The 15,622-nt window shown below is 37.3% G+C and overlaps 1 protein-coding gene across 6 annotated transcripts in view; it reads right to left on the reverse strand.

Annotated features, from left to right (window-relative positions):
• The window catches only part of SOCS5 (suppressor of cytokine signaling 5), a 164,311-nt gene that overhangs the window by 123,770 nt on the left and 24,919 nt on the right, over positions 1-15,622 (reverse strand). Inside the window, exon 2 of one of the 6 annotated variants that reach the window (XM_050754288.1) lies at positions 6,929-7,049. The exons of 4 other annotated variants lie outside the window; for them this stretch is intronic. The gene's annotated coding sequence lies outside the window, so the exon portion shown is untranslated. Of the gene's footprint in view, positions 1-6,928; positions 14,104-15,622 lie in introns of those variants that run through there. One more of the 6 variants, XM_050754287.1, reaches the window with a different exon arrangement.

The raw sequence follows: 15,622 nt of genomic DNA on the forward strand, positions 1-15,622 counted from the left end.
AAGGGCACAGAGCAGGCTTCTGGTTCACTGGCAATATTCTATTTCTTAATCTGGGTAGCAAATATGCTTTATAATTACTCATTAAACTGCCCCTTTATAATATATTCATTCTTCTATATATGGGTTACATTTTACTACAGAAAAGGAGAATAACCAAAAAGCAGCATACACAAGAGAGACAACAAAGAAAGCAGAAAGCAGTACTGTACTTGTACTTGTAGGCACTCACAAAGTGTTACTAACAACCACCTCAGGTATCCTTCAGTGAAACCCCAATAATAGTCCACCCCTACATAAGACTATTATTTCTAATTATATTACCTTTCTAATTATCATTCCTGTAAGATATTACTTCTTAGGACAATTTACAATCCAATAACAATGGATATAGTCTTCTGCCAAGTTTTTTTTTCTCTTTGACTCTATATGGTTATATATGTTTTGCTATTTACAAAAAGAGTCATTCTGAGAGAGAAAGCCACAAATAAAATTTGGCACAGTCAACCCAACTAAATATTCCACCAAAGAAAAACATGAAGCATCCACTTTCTACTGGTACATTACCTCAAATGTTGTAAAATTAAACGTGTTAAATAATTCAATAATTTACAATAATGAAGAATATAATGTCATACCAAGGATACGTTTATTCTAAGATGTTGCTCCTTAGAGAATCTGAGTTCTTATCCTGGTTCTGCATCTTTCTTACTGCTAGCAAGATGCAGCTTACTACCTTTCTTATTTCACTGTATGGGGGAAAAACTTCAGTTTCCTGGATGTGACTGATGAACTTCATCTATTTAACCATCCTAGTTCCTTCAAGTGAAATGATGCTAATGGGGAAAAAATTTTATTTGACTTAAAGATTTTTTAACATATACATAGAAGCTATGAGAACATATGTTCCTGCCTTTACAGTTATAAACAAGTATTCTCTAGGACCAATTTTCACCTCCTCAAATACAACTGGATGTGTATGGGAAACACACTTCTAGTCCATACATTCAACACACTCTTCAGTCCACTAACAGCCTAAAAGTCTGTTCCAATCTGGCTATTCTCCACTGCACCTCAAATTAACTATATCCAAAATTAACAATATGTCTCCCCAGGTTTGTACTTGAAATGTCATTTACCAGGTTTGTACTTGATTTCTTGGGAAAATCTTAGACTATCTTACTCTTCCTCCACTTAATACCACCATATTCAATGTTACCTAGTTCAACAGTTTCTTTTTTCAAGATGTCCCTCCAATGTACCTTTTCTGTCTACTTTCACCGCCAGAAACTTTGTCCAGATTTCTTCTGTCCCATTTCTAGATTTCTACAACACCTTAGTCTCTCTCGGTCTTCCTGGACTCATAATACTGCCAGATTCCATTTCTTTTAGGAACATTCAACAGTTGGAGCATCTTGCGCCTCGCATTCACTCATTACCACCCATAATCAGGCCCTGCTTTATCCAAACTAATTTCTCCTTACTCTGAAATACCTCCCTTAGTTGGCCCTCTACCATTCAATTCTATTTTTAACATCTACATCAAGTTCAAATGTCTCCCTGTTGATTTCTCTAAAAGGGTTTACAGTTAACACCACAATTTGTTCTCTTCTTTTCAGATCATTTCAAGCATATCAATTTTATCTCTACAACTGTAAGATTCTAAAGATACAAAATGGTCTTATATTGCTTCTTAAAACCCAAAGCACATAGGAGAGGGATGGAAATTTACATCCCAATTTTTTTTTTTTCTTTTAGAAAAGACAGAAAGTATCAGAGCCAAGGTACTATATTCTATTCTGTTGCTTTGATCTTGGCTCAGGTAACTGATTATACCAACAGCTGGTGTGTGAGTTGGCCAGTAAAGCATGACTCACCATTTTGCCAAACAATCAGCTTCAATGGGAAAGCGTCTATGAAATTGTGTTTAAACCACTGGGTATGTATTCCATGTAAATGCATGAATTATTTGAAATCTTTATCAGATAATTTTAATAGAAGAATTTGACTGCTAATTTGGGCTATGTGCCCATTAGGATACAGATCCCAAATCAGAATTTTCTAGGCATCAGGCAAAGTACTAGCAATCAAGCATCCAAAAATAATTATTGTCACCAAACTGATAATAATCAGTTATCAGATTGCTATCTGATAATAAAAGTCACGCAGTAAGAATGGAGTTAATTTTTCTTACTCTACCCATTAATAATCTTTTTCTCTTCACTACCAGATGAATTTTATAAAAGCAAAACCATCAAGCTACAGCTATATTTCTTCTCACTCCAGTCATGATAAAATCTTCATAGTTCAAAAGAATAGAAATTCACAGATTGTATTGTCCTGTGTCTCTCACCAAATAATTAAGAGACTCTTAAAATTTAGTCTTTTATTGTGAAAGGCCACTGTATTTCTCTAATTCCACTCTTGGATCTAATTTTAAGATTTGACACCTAGATAACATTCTTCATAACTTTCTTAGTTTACATTTCAGAAGCTAAGATTAGGAGAGGTGATAAATTACTTGCTAGAAAAATAAGTTCTCAATATAGGTGAGCGTACTTTTCTTAAATTTCCTTTTAAGAAGCTATGTGAGTACAAGTTGAGCATCCCTAAATCCAAAAATCCGAAATTCAAAATGCCCCAAACTCTGAAACTTTTTGGGTGCCTACATAATGCTCAAAGGAAATGTTCATTGGAACATTTCAAATATCCACATTAGGGATGCTCAACTGGTAAGCATAATGCAAATATTTTTTAAAAAATCTGAAATCCAAAACACTTCTGGTCCCAAGCATTTCAGATAAGGGATATCAACCTGTATGTGGCTTGTATTTGTGGGTAATAGGTGTTTGGGGGTAGCACAACAACCCAAGCATCCATCAACATATGCATGGACAAACCAAATGTGGTACATACGTAATGGAATATTATTCAGCCTTAAATAGGGAGGATATTCTAACACATGCTACAACATGGATGAACCTTGAAGACATTGTGCTAAGTGGAATAAACCAGTCACAAAAGGGCAAATACTGATGATTCTTCTCATGGGGTTCCTAGAGTAGTAAATTCATAGAGACAGAAAGTAGAATGGTAGTTTCCAGGGGCTGGGGAGAGGAGGAAATGAGGTTAGTTTTTAATGAGTAGAGAGTCTCAGTTGGGGAAGATGAAAAAGTTCTGCCGATAGATGGTGATGATGGTTGCACAAGAACGTGAATGTGCTTAATGCCACTGAACTATACCCTTAAAAATGGTTAAAATGAGCCAGGTGTGGTGACTCACACCTGTCATCCCAGCATTTTGGGAGGCCAAGGCAGGAGGATCACTTGGGCCCAGGAGTTCAAGGCCAGTTCGGGTAATATAGTGAAGCCTTATTTTTACAAAAAAAGTTAAAAATTAGCTGGGCATGGTGGCACACACCTACAATCCCAGCTACTTGGGAAGTCAGGGCAGGCGGACAAATTGGGCCCAGGAAGTTGAGGCTGCAGTGAGCAATGATGGCACCACTGCACTTCAGCCTGAGCCAGAGAGAGAGACTGTGTCTCAAAAGAGGGAGGGAGAGAGAGGGAAAGAGAGCTAGAGACGGGGAGAGAAGGGAAGGGTGGGGGGGAGAGAGAAATTGTTAAAATGGCAAATTTTGTTATGTATATTTTACTACAATAATAAAAAAAGTATAACACAGAGAATCATATTATCTTTTAAATAACTCTATGTTCTATGTGGTCAATTTTGAGGCATGCCCTCTACTATTGACTGTGTCTATTCTTTTCACATAATAGAGAAAATAGGAAAAAAATTAAGTATAAGAAAAGACATCAATGTCTACATAAGCAATTACCTTTGTACACATGGGTATTTAAATACTGCCATCTGCTTATGTCTGATATTTTTGCTGTACTCTTCCCAAATGTCTTTATCCATTCATTCAACAAGTATGAGCATGGACTATGTGCTAAACTTTATGTAAAGTGCTAGAGATGAAAAGATGAAAAACACAGTCTCTGATAAGTCCAGAATCCAGCAGAGAAGGCAGATGACAACATAGCCTAAATGTGAAATGATTAGAATGCTCAGGAACACAAAGCACAAAGCAACTACGTCTAGTTGGAGTAATGTGGCAGACTGCCAATTGTCCCCATACCTGTTCTCTTTTCTTCCATAATAATATAACCTTCCCTGTGGCCATGGACTAAGTTCTGGCCAATGAGATGCAACCAGATACATGGTGTGGGAGGCTTTAGGGAAGCTTTTTAAAGAAACAGCTGGCATATGCCCTTTGTCTCTGTTTTCTTCCATACTGCTGCTTAAAACAAAGATACCTCAATTTTGAACCATGAGGACAAGGGTCAAATCTGAGAGCTTCCAAAGCCATGAGCTGAAAATTACTTCGTGGAGCAGAGCTGTCATTTTAGCCCTACACTGCAAACTCTGAACTTTTATAGGAAAAAAATTCTCATTTTTAGGCCATCCTTATTTTGGAGTTTCTGTTACTTGCTACCGTACAACTAATCCTAACCAGTGCAGGGGGTCAGGAAAGGCTTCACAGAAAAGGTGATCATGAGCTAGGTTTTAATGACTGAATAGCTACGTGCCAATGGCATTTCAGGCAGTCGCAAAGGCATGGACTCAGGAAAGGGCCTGGCTCTCCAAAAGACGGAAAGTGATTCAGATGGCTGATCACGGGGCGGATGGTGTCAAGTAAAAGACAAAGCAACCTGAAAAGTGGGGAAGAGAGAGACTCTCAAGGGTCTTCCATGCCATGTTTAAAAGGCGATTTTATTCCTGGATGTGGTCTTATTAAATGACTAAGACTTAATTTCTCTGCATATGCTAGAAGAACCAAACGGCTCAGCTGGAAGACAAAGCAGTATGGATTACGTATGATGAGGACAGGGGTTCATAAAAAAAAATCTTATTTCTATAAGAGAAGGGTACACTATTATTTTAGTAAATACTGAGGACTAGAAGAAATATTATATGACATGAAGAAAAGATTATGTATGACTCTAAGAGTTAAGGGAGAAGAATATGGATAAATGCACACTTTGGTAATGTCTAGATTAAGTAAAGATTCAAATATCTGCCTATTAGAGTGAACTAAGGCCAACGAATTATGGTATAACTGTAACCGTCTATCAATAATAAAATTCCTTTTTATTATATGCCTACACCTGTATGTAGGTTTCCTTTCACAAATGGCTGTCATAGGTTAGTAAGTGATAGCTGAACAGCATCTTACTAGTAGCAGAAACTTGGTATTTGATGATCTGGCCCCTATCAAAGAGTTACAAAGAAAAATCAGTGCTTTTAAAGGTTATTAAGAGCTTTAATTTTTATTTATACAAGTAGCATTCTTTTATTTTCTACAATGATTGTATATTATTTTTCTAATAATATACTTTTCTATATTCGCTTAATTATATAGTTTAATATATTAGTTTAATAATACATATAATTTTAAAATAATATAATTTTCTATATCAGTTTTCTAATTAAAAAAAAACAGCACCAACTATTGCTCTACAGAAGTACCAGAGACAAATTACGGAAAGGGTATATGGCCTCTGTGAATCCATAATCCATTAATTATACTCTCCAAAGTTTCAAAGATCAGAAAATTCAAAAGTCCCACAATGTTTCCATTATTTCTTCCTAACTCTCCCTTAAGTACTACATTTTAGTCTTTTAATAAATAGTTACTGCATACTGATTACATCCTAAATAGAGTATGTGATAGTTTATCAACTAGAAAACTGTAGAACATGGTTTTTATGTTTTAACCTGATATTCCTGCCTTCAATTACTTTTAGTGTGTCATTAGTATCTTCAACCAGATTATGAGTTTTCTCAGCACCTTACTCTGTAACAGGCACCAAAACAATTGCCAAGGAGCACTGTGGGAAAATACTGATTTTTTAAAGAGTGGGATATATGGCTTATTTCATTTAGATGTGTTATTCAAGTCATTTGTATCTAATTGTAACTTTTGCTTGAAAGAATGTTACAGCTTTTTTTAACCTTGAATTTTACTTGCTTATTATTTATTCATCCTTTACAATGGTTATTTCTTTTTTTTTTCTTTTTGAGACAGGGTCTCAGTTTCACTCTGTCACCTAGGCTGGTGCAATCCAGGATCACTGCAGCCTCGACCTCCTGAACTCATGCGATCCCCCCCACCTGAGTTTCCCAAAGTGTTGGAATTACAGGCATGAGCCAACACACCCAGCTAGTCATTCTTTATTATAAAATAATCTGGGACTGGGCATGGTAGTTGACGCCTGTAATACCAGCATTTTGGGAGGCTGAGCCAGGTGGATCACCTGAGGCCAGGAGTTCAAACCCAACATGGCCAACATGGTGAAACCCCGTCTCTACTAAAAATACAAAACTTAGCTGGGCATGTTGGCGCGCGCCTGTAATCTCAGCTACTCAGGAGGCTGAGGCAGGAGAATCACTTGAACCCGGGAGGCAGGGGTGGCAGTGAGCCGACATCATGCCACTGCACTCCAGCCTGGGCAACAGAGCGAGACTCTGCCTCAAAAAATAAATAAATAAAATAAAAATAATTTGGGCAAAAATAGGAATCTAGTACATAAAGAGGCCTTTGACCCATGTAATTATTTGCCAATGGATACACATTAAGATGTTAAAATCCTCCAATTATGATTCACCACACGATTTTTAAACATTGTAAGAATAAAGCTAACAGTGAAACTAGCTATTGTGAAAGCTGGTTATAAATTCACCTGACTCATCACCATATAAAAGGCTAACTCTCATGGCCCTGGCCCTTAATACCAAGAGATGAAATTACAGTGATAATGATTTCTAGGAACAAAGAAAGGACACAGTTGCCAGTGAGCATCTATAGCTTTTACAATATTCTCAAAGGGGCCAAGCCTATTAAAGACACACATTTGTTCTTCCTTACCTCCAGATTCTGAGTCCAGCTGGCCCTGCTTCAAACTATCTTCCATGCTGTCTCTAGGAGAGCCACATAAATCAGCACTGGGACATGGTTTCTGTTCAAAATTCTTCAGTGGTCTCTCCCCCTTGAAGGATAAGATGTAAATTCTTTCAAGTGGTACATTGGGCCATGATGAATTTGGCTCCTGCCTAACCGCTAAATTTCATTAACAGTGTTTCTTTTTCTTTCCAAGTTCAAACTACATAGGAGTTTTCTGGAGACACGAGGCTTCCTTCTGCATGCTATTCCACAAGCTGCTGTTCCCTCTGCCTGGAATGCCCTCCCTCTACTTATACTATACCTGGCAAAAATATTACTACACTCATTCAGCAAATCTCAGTTCACTCATCATCTTCTCTGTAAAGGCATCCAAGACTCCTCCAGGCTGATGGACAGCTCTTCCCAGTGGTGTGCTGGTAAGCCAGCTCTCGGAATGGAATAAAAGCCCTGATGCAGTTAGTTCTACTGTAATGTTTGTTTTGAAATCTACAATTTGTTTCAATGTGCTGGTTACACTAGGGCACAACATGAGCACATGAATCCCATTTGCTTATGTGCCATTTAACACTAGACAGATGAAATAAAACTGCATCCAGCCACAGCCTGAACATAGGAACACATAAAACATATACCTCAAACATCTCCCAGCTACCTCAGTACATCTCTTATGTTACCAGCCACAGCCATCCACATCTGGTGTTAACTTTCCCTCAGATTTCAGGCAACTGTCCTTCCACCATTTCATAGTAACTCACAAGAGGCATCTTTTCCCATGACTATATTCAAAAGCAAACTTCAGGTCTTTTTAAAGGTAAAGTGCCATATTTATTGTAGTTTTTATGTTTCTCTTAACCATTTTAACATGTAAAACCATTAAAACGGTGCTATCATTTTTATTAGGTTCCTACTTCTTTTAAAAATGTGTTACTGATGAAACTTTTATATGTTGTGCCCCAATCTTATTTTTCCCTACACTTGGTGATTTTTAAGAATGTATACATCTCATTATAGCAGAACTGACTGGATGCAGTATTTTGCTGGTTTCTGTGGTATATGTACCACCAACAGCACATCCACAGTACATATCTGTATCATAGCAATCACGTTTTTGGCATAAGTCCTTTCCTGTTTATTTCCATAGACAGTAAACTCCTTGAGGGCAGGGTCCTTGTCTTAGTATTAATATTTTCTGGCTGTCATAGCGAAAACACCATAAACAAGGTGGCTTATACACAAAAGAAAGGTATTTCTCATAGTTCTGGAAGCTGAAAGTATAAGATCATCATAGCACTGGCAGATTTGGTGTCTGGTGAGGACCTGCTTCCTGGTTCAGAGATGGTTATCTTCTCACTGTAACCTCACACAGTGGAAGGAGAACTCTCATCTTTTCGGCTCCGTATAAAGGCACGAATCCCATTCATGGGGGTACCACCCTCATAACTTAATCACCTATCAAAGGCTCCACCTCCTTATACAATTGCACTGGGGATTAGGTTTCAACATATGAATTTTGGGGGGGAATACAAACATTCAGTCTAGAGCAGCCCTTTCTACCTTAGTACTGATACTCCTTGAAGAGTATCCAGCAGATAGTATGCATCTTGCTAATGCAGACACCTTGGAGTAATGAACTTAAAATTGAATACAAAAAGAATGGCTATAAAGCCTATTTCTACAATGGAGAATTAATAACATCTGCTCTGCTCCAAACCCCCACCAACCTTATTAGTAAAAGGAAAGCTCAGATTTAAACACAAGTGTTTCTGACCCCAAAATTTATCACAAAAGAGACAATGGTCCATAATTAACCTTCACATCTGAATATACCTGCTAATCCAATATACTAGCCTACATATACTTCAAGGTAAATGAGAATTATGGACTAATTAAAAAAGCAGACTTTGGAAATGTGGTTGACAGATTTTTTCCCATCACTTGGTAAGTGTATATAAAATGTCTTATAGGAATATGCAAATTAAATGTAGTTATACATTTAATATTTTGTGGGAAAAAATTCTATGAAATAGGACCCATTCTCCAAATATGGGCCATTTAATCTTTTGGAGACAGAGTCTCACTCTGTCACCCAGGCTGCAGTGCAGTGGCACAATCTTGGCTCACTGCAACCTCCGCCTCCTGAGTTCAAGTGATTCTCCTGCCTCAGCCTCCAGAGTGGCTAGGATTACAGGCACCCACCAACATGCCTGGCTAATTTTGTATTTTTAGTAGAGATGGGGTTTCACCATGTTGGTCAGGCTGGTCTCAAACTCCTGGCCTCAAGCAATCCACCCACCTCGGCCTCCCAAGGTGCTGGGATTACAGACATGAGCCACCATGCCCAGCCAACCTAATCTTAATCTGAGCCAATCTCAAAAGTTACCCTGAAATCTAGGACAAACAATATTAATATCCTGAAATTTAAAATACAGGGCATTACATAGCATAGTAGTTACCAGACGTGAGGTGATTTGTTGGCAGAAAACCGTATCTAAGATTGATTTCTTTATATATACAGTCATGTGCTGCATAACAACGTTTGTGTCAATGAGAGACGGCATATATGATGGTGATCCCTTAAGATCATAACAGAGCTGAAAAACTCCTATTCTAGTGATGTCTAGATGATCCTAACCAGGTGTATGCTCAGGACAAATGTGTGTTTGTATCTTAGTCTTTAACAAAAAAGCCAAAAATTTAAAAAAACATTAAAAAGCTTATAGAATAAGGATATAAAGAAAAAACATTTTTGTACAGCTGTATGTTTGTGTTTTAAAATAAGTACTACTACGAAACAGGCAGAAAGTCATAAAGAATTAAAAAGTCTACAAAGTAAAACAGTTACAGGAAGCTAAAGGTCATTTTGTTATTGAAGAAAGAGATTTTTAAGTAAATTTAGTGTAGACTAAGTGTACAGTATTTATAAGGTCTACAATACAGTAATGTTCAGGGCCTTCACATTCACACACCACTCACTCTCTGACTCACCCAGAGCAACTTCCAGTCCTGCAAGCTCCATGCAAAATAAGTGCCCTATACAGGTGTGCCATTTAAAAATATTTTATACTGTATTTTTACTGTATCCTTTCTATGTACAGATGTTTAGATACATAAATACTTGCCATTGTGTTATAACTGTCTAGAGTATTCAGTACAGTAACGTGCTACACAGGTTTGCAGGCCAGGAGCAACAGGCTACGGTAGATGGCCTAGGTGTATAGTATGCTATAACATCTAGGGTTGTGTAAGTCTCGTCTATGACGTTCGAACAATGAAATCGCTTGACGATATATTTCCCAGAACGTATCCCTGTTGTTAAGCAACACATGACTACTTTTGGAGCCCCTATTATATGCATACATTTAAATTTTTTAAGTCAAAGTATTTATATTTTAACTACTGTTGTCTTGAGTAACATAGAAAAGTGTGAATTTGAAGCTATATGTCAGTGATGTTAGTAAAAAATTAGATTTTAGCATACTAGCATATGTCTCAAACAATAGTGAAAAATCAGTTTCTTTTATTAAGGTTTTGCTAAGAAACTAAACCACACATAGTGCTTGTGAAGTTATACAGCATAGAGAAATGGTTCTCAAATTTAGTATGTATCAGGATAACAGACGGCTTGTCAAAACTAATTACTGGGTCCCACTCCCAGAATTTCTGATTCAGTAGATCTGAGGTAGAGCCAGAAATTTTGTGTGTCTAACAAGTTCCCAGGTTGATTCTGATGATGCTGGCCCTGGTACCACACTTTGAGAACCACTGGCATAGAGGCAAATGGCAAAGCTTTGGGGGTCAGAAATACAAATCCCTGGCCAGTGTGGTGGCTCATGCCTATAATCCCAGCACTCTGGGAGGCCGAGTTGGGCAAATCACTTTGAGGTCAGGAGTTCAAGACCAGTCTGGCCAACATGGAGAAGCTCCATCTCTACTAAAAATACAAAATTAGCTGGGCATGGTGGCACATACTTGTAGTACCAGCTATTCGGGAGGCTGAGGCAGGAGAATGGTTTGAACCCAGGAGGTGGAGGTCACAGTGACTGAGACAGCAGCACTGCACTCCAGCCTAGGCGACAGAGCAAGACTCTATCTCGAAAAGGAAGAAATACAAATCCCTGCTTGTATTTAACATCTATGGACATAGGTTAACAGTTTTACCCTTAAATTTCCTCATGTCTAAAATGAGGAAAATTATTGGAGAATTAAACAAATAATATATGTAATAAGTGCCCAATACATAGTAAGCACTCAAATGATAGCTATGTGTGTTGGCTGAATAAATGAATGTCATAGTTAACAGTACACATTGCTTCAATGCAAACCAAGATAGAGTAAAAACACTCCATCCTGTCTCTCCTACTGAATATAGCTACAAAACCCCAGAATGCTTGGAGCAGCTATTTAAAGACTCTGAAAAGTAAATGGTGGGAGGTAGATGGCAAAATATCAAAATTCAATGGTAACATGGAACCAGTGTTAAGTTTACTTCTTTCTCCTCTTGTATCCTGCCACCTGGACTTGGGGAAAACCTGGAAGTGGAAATCAATGCAGAGATCCAGGAGAAGCCCTCCAGTTCAGGCTTAAGAAGCTGGGAAAAGGATCCTGGTAGTTAATAGTTGGGTGCCCACAGGTACCTAAAAATCTGAGGGAGGGAAACATTTCTCCACAATCCCAGAAGCTGTCGTTTTCAAGAGAGTGGGCAACCTCTTTCCATCGACTTTTTTTTTCCTCTCTGTACTCCTACCACTTAGCCCTGGATGTGGGTGCAATCACAGGAAGTGAGCAGAGTAGAAAAAGACCCAGCTTTTCCTCTCAAGGACTGAAAAGAGGTTGGGAGCAGACAGCATAAAGGAAATTGCTGAGAGGGAGGAACTCACAGAAAAGTGAATCCATAAAGTTGATTATAAACTCCAGGCTTCATCCCAGAGTTGAACATGGCATGGATCTCAACCTAAACAGCAAACCAAAAACTATGAGAACGGAACTAAGAGAGAGATTACCACCTATCTCAAACTGGAACAATATCAAAGTGATACTGCATACAGGACAGACCCAAACAGCAAAGCAGTACAGGCTCTGAAAACAAACTGTCATTGAAATCACCACCCACAGAAAGCTGGCTGCAACTTGAAGGTTGAACCTAACAGAGTCAACTGACTGCTAAAACACAAATAGCAAATTCTCCATGGAATTTAAGTAAGATCCAGAGTCTTATAATGTAATATTGAAAATGCCCAGGATGCAATCTAAAATTACTTGGAATATGAAGGACCCAGAAAATATCAACTTGCATGGGACAATAAACAGACACCAACACTGAGATGATACAGTGTTTGAATTATCTGACAAACACTTTAAAGCAGCTATGATAAAAATGCTCCAACAAGGGAAAACACTCTTGAAACAAATAGGTCTCAGCAAATAAACAGAAGCCATGAAATAGAATAGAATGAAAATTTTAGGCTGGGCGCGGTGGCTCATGCCTGTAATCCCAGCACTTTGGGAGGCTGAGGCAGGCAGATCACCTGAGGTCGGGAGTTTGAGACCAGCCTGACCAACATGGAGAAACCCTGTCTCTAATAAAAACATAAAATTAGCTGGGCGTGGTGGTGTATGCCTGTAACCCCAGCTACTCCGTAGGCTAAGGCAGGAGAATAGCTTGAACCCAGGAGGCAGAGGTTATGGCGAGCCGAGATCGTGCCATTGTACTCCAGCCTGGGCAACAAGAGTGAAACTCCGTCTCAAAAAAAAAATTTAGAACTGAAAAATACCGTAACTGAAATTAATCACTGGATGGGCTTAATAAGCAAAATGGAGATGACACAGGAAAGTCAGTGAACTTGAAGATAGACTGGTAGAAACGATCTAGTCTGAACAACAAGTGAAAAACAGTGAACAGAGCCATAAGGACTTTTGGGATATCAAAAGGTCTGGTATTCATGTCATTGGTATCCTGAAAAGAGAGTGAAAGAGAGCAATGGAGAAAAATATTTGAGGAAATAATGGCTGAAACCTTTAACAAACTTGGTAAAAGATACAATGTATATCAGATTCTAGAAGCACAGAGAAACCAAGTAGAACAAACCCAAAGAGGGCCGGGCGCAGTGGTTCATGCCTTGTAATCCCAGCACTTTGGGAGGCCGAGGCGGACGGATCACAAGGTCAGGAGTTTGAGATCAGTCTGGCCAGTATGGTGAAATCCTGTCTCTACTAAAAATACAAAAAATTAGCTGAGCATGGTGGCGTGCGCCTGTAATCCCAACTACTCAGGAGGCTGAGGCAGAAAAATTGCTTGAACCGGAGAGGTAGAGGTTGCAGTGAGCTGAGATTGCTCCACTGCACTCCAGCCTGGGTGACAGAGCAAGACTCCGCCTCCAAAAAAAAAAAAAAAAAAAAAAAAAAAAAAGGATTAACCCAAAGAAACCCATGCCCAGACAGTCAAACTGGTAAAAAATGAAAACAAAAAATTTTGACAGTAGCAAGAAAAAAAAAAGTGATGCATTACTTACATACATTATACATTTTATGTGACTGCCTATAAATTATATACATTAAATATATACAATAAAAAAGTGATGCACCACTTATATACATTATACATTTTATAACTTGACTGCCTATAAATTTCTAACCAGAAACAACGCAGTTCAAAAGGAAATAGCACATTTTTAAAGGGTTGAAAGGAAATAACTGTCAACTTAGACTCCAGGGAAGTAAGCAAAATGAGGACACGTTTGGATAAAGGTAAAATTATGAGAATTCATTGCCAGCAGACCCACTCTGAAAGAGTTACTAAAGGATAGAAGAGAAAAGATATCAAGGGAAAAATGTATTATCTATAATTAAGGAAGATTAGAGAAATGGTAACCATCCAGCGGATGCTGAGATTTAAAAAAAAAAAAAAAAAAACCACACACAGTAACCATCAGGTTGAAAGCAGAGACTATATAATTATCTGATGGGGTTTTATATGTATGTAGATGTAATACAAAAGACAATACAACAAACAAGGAAGAAGGCAGAGAAATATATATGGTGTTAAGATTTCTACAACCCACTTAGATGGAAAAATACTTATTCTAAATAGACTATACAAACTTAAATATATATGTTATAATCTTAGAGCAACTACAAACACACTATAATGAGATGTAATAATTTTTAAAAACCCACAATAAAATTAAAATAGAATACTAAAAACTGTTTAAATAACTCAAAAGACAGCAGGAAGGGGGAAAAGAGGAACAATAAAGAGAACAAACAGAAAGCAAATAATAAAACAGCAGAGCTAAATCTAAACATATCAGTAATCATATTAAATGTAAATAACCTAAAATACCAATAAAAGACAAAATTATTAGATTTTTTTGAAAAGGATGACCCAACTGTATGCCACCTACAAGAAATTTATTTCAAATATGATAAGTAGGTTAGAAATAAAAAGCATGAAAAAAGATATACCACAGAACTATTAATAAAAAGAAACCTGACCTGGCTATATCATTATCAAATAGGTACATTTCAAAGCAAAGAAAATTACCAGGAATAAAAACAGCCACAACATAATAACGAAAAGGCCAATTCACCAAGAAAATATAATCCTAAACGTGTATGCACCTAACAACAGAACTTCAAAATATATGAAGCAAAAACAGAAATGGAAGGAGAAATAGACAAATCTACAATTACAGTTGTAGATTTCAACACCCTCCTCTCCAAAAACTATGCAACAAAAATCTAATAGACAAAAATATCAACCAGAAGGCAGAACACCATCAACCAACTGTATCTAACTGATACCTACAGAACATTCTACCCAGCAAGAGCAAACAAAATACACTTACTTTTCAAGTACATGCAAAATGTTCACCAAGACAGATCATATCCTAGGCCATAAAACAAATCTTAACAAATTTGAAAGAACTGAAGCAACATAAAATATGTTCTTTGACCATAATAAACTTAATCTACAAATAAATAACAGAAATAATCTCCAAAAATTTAGAAATTAAGTGATGTACTTATAAATAATCCACAAGTCAAAAAGGAAGTCTCAAATGCAGTTAGAAAATATCTCGAACTGAAAAGGAAATAAAAATACATCATTTGCATGATGTAGTTAAGCAATGCTCAGAGGAAAATGTATAGCATTAAATGCTTATATTAACAAAAAAGAAACTTATCAAATCAGTAATCTAACTGTCCACCTTCAGAAGCTAGAAGAAAAAAAGAGCAAAACAAACCCAAATCAGGTAAAAGGACGTGCCTACAGCTAACGTCATGCTTAATGGTGAAAGCCTGAATGCTTTCACTCTATAATTGGGAAAAAAGCTTTCCCCTCTATAATTGGAATCAATGATATTTACTCTTGTCACTTCTATTCAACATTGTATTTGACGTTCTAGCCAGTGAAAGGAAGTAGGGGGAAAAAAAAGCATACAGATTAGAAAGAAATAAAACTATCGCCATTTGCAGACATATTTATTTACATAGAAATCTCAAAGAATCTACCAAGCAAACCTCTTAGAACTAAAGAGTAAGATGACAAGGTCACAGGATACAGGTCAACACACAAAAGTCTATCATATTTTTATATATTACCAATGAACAGTCAGACACTAAAAATTTTAAAACCCATTCATAATAGCTCTGAAATAC

This window comes from Macaca thibetana, chromosome 13 (assembly GCF_024542745.1).
Source record: "Macaca thibetana thibetana isolate TM-01 chromosome 13, ASM2454274v1, whole genome shotgun sequence".
In the NCBI taxonomy this organism is placed as follows: domain Eukaryota; kingdom Metazoa; phylum Chordata; class Mammalia; order Primates; family Cercopithecidae; genus Macaca; species Macaca thibetana.